The sequence below is a fragment of the Orcinus orca genome, chromosome 2, assembly GCF_937001465.1.
Source record: "Orcinus orca chromosome 2, mOrcOrc1.1, whole genome shotgun sequence".
Lineage (NCBI taxonomy): Eukaryota > Metazoa > Chordata > Mammalia > Artiodactyla > Delphinidae > Orcinus > Orcinus orca.
In genome coordinates, this window is record NC_064560.1 from 138,791,634 (window position 1) to 138,793,458 (window position 1,825).

Here is a 1,825-nt window from a genome sequence, read left to right on the forward strand (position 1 = left end):
TGATATATAGGTGCTTGTAGTAATCTCTCATGATTCTTTGTATTTCTTCAGTGTCAGTCATTACTTCTCCTTTTTCATTTCTAATTCTGTTGATTTGAAACTTCTCCCTTTTTATCTTGATGAGCCTGGATGGTGGTTTATCAATTTTGTTTATCTTCTCAAGGATCATCTTTTTTTATTATTTCTTATATTCTTTTATTCTGCATTGCATCCAAACATTGTGTTACTTTGATCATTATCTCCACAAGATTCTAATTGCTAAATAAAGCCTATTCCCTAGATATCAATTCTCCATACATAACGAAAATGGCATTTTATAGAGCTCTTAGATACTATATCCCAGGAAGCATATGCAGCATAAAGGTGGCCAATATTCAGAAGCTAGATTTTCTTGTACTGCCCAAGTGATCAGGAATAACCAAAACATTTTAAATGAATGAAAATTATTTATGGTCTAAAAAACACTTGAGGATAAATCTGAGGAATACAAAATATAGGAGAAAAAAATAAGCATGGAACGCATTCTGTATCATCCAGTAATTTTGCTACAGTGAGTCTGTTTTCAAGACAGGTTCCTAGGTTTTTACGGCTTATAATGTAAACCTTTATGAGAAGACTCTGACTTTGAGAAATGATGTGTGGAATTATGCTGGTTTGTAAAATGAGTGTAATCCGAATCTTCAGCCTCTGTCATGGTAGGTGGTAGTGGCCGTGCTGGCCTGTCATTCTTAGAATGGTGAGGTTCATCACTCTCTTTTGACTTTGAGTGTGCTGATTTAGCTGTCTTGGGCTTCCACTCAGGGTCATGCTTTCTTTTGTCCAAAGACGATTTCTCCCATTCCCTGGCTTTCCTGTAAGCTTTCTTTTCTTCAGCCATTAGAAGTCTAGCGATTTCCTCATCCTGAGCTACCTGAGCTCCTCTCCTGTCCACCTGGGTAGCCAAAATTTCTTCTTCTTGCAGTTTTCTGGCAATTTCAGCATCATACCATTTCTGACCCCCTGTTGGTCACTCGTGATGGAGTAGAGACCGCTTCCTTCATCAACCTGGGCTTCATTCCTCCATCTTCATAATAGTAACCATCACCATAAGTGTTGGCTCCAGGGGACTCTAGAAAGTGTTTTTTCACTTTTTCTCTTCCTGTAACTCTTTTTCTTGCAAGAGTCGAGCTATGTCCTCATCCTTCTTCTCCTGAATGCGTCGTCTCTCGGCCTCAATAGCCAGCTTCTCCTGAATCTCCTGAGCAATTTCAGTCTTGTTGTTCACTGAGCTTTATGGAGACTGAGTAATCAACTTCCATGATTTTCCCATGCAATTCTACTTTACCTCTCCATGGTGCTAATCCGGGCTCCGAAGGCTCCGCTGCGCTCCCCTCCCTGCCCTCTCCTGCCGGTGGCCCTGGTGAGACCTGCCGAAGCCCCCAGGGGTCCGCTTCCACGAGAGCCGAGTCCCTGCCTGCTTCTGGTCACCTTGGCCTCGCCGCCGCCCCGCCCCACCCCGCGCGCCGGTGGGGAAGGGGCTCTGGCCGGGCCGAGGTTCGGGGGGTGCAGGAGGTGGCCTGGGGGCGAGCGTGGCCCCCAAGAATCATCTTTTAGTTTTATTGATCTTTGCTATTGGTTCCTTCTTTTCTTTTTCATTTATTTCTGATATGATATTTATGATTTCTTTCCTTCTGCTAACTTTGGGGTTTTTTTGTTTTTCTTTCTCTAACTGCTTTAGGTGTAGGTTAGGTTATTTGTGATTTTTCTTGTTTCTTGAGATAAGATTGAATTGCTATAAACTTCCCCCCCCAGAACTGCTTTTGCTGCATCCCATAGGTTTTTGGTC

At 42.9% G+C, this 1,825-nt stretch overlaps 1 pseudogene; it reads right to left on the reverse strand.

Annotated features, from left to right (window-relative positions):
• Window positions 1–426: 426 nt before the first annotated feature.
• Window positions 427–1,586, reverse strand: LOC101287974 (coiled-coil domain-containing protein 50-like; annotated as a pseudogene).
• Between the last annotated feature and the right edge of the window lie 239 nt (window positions 1,587–1,825).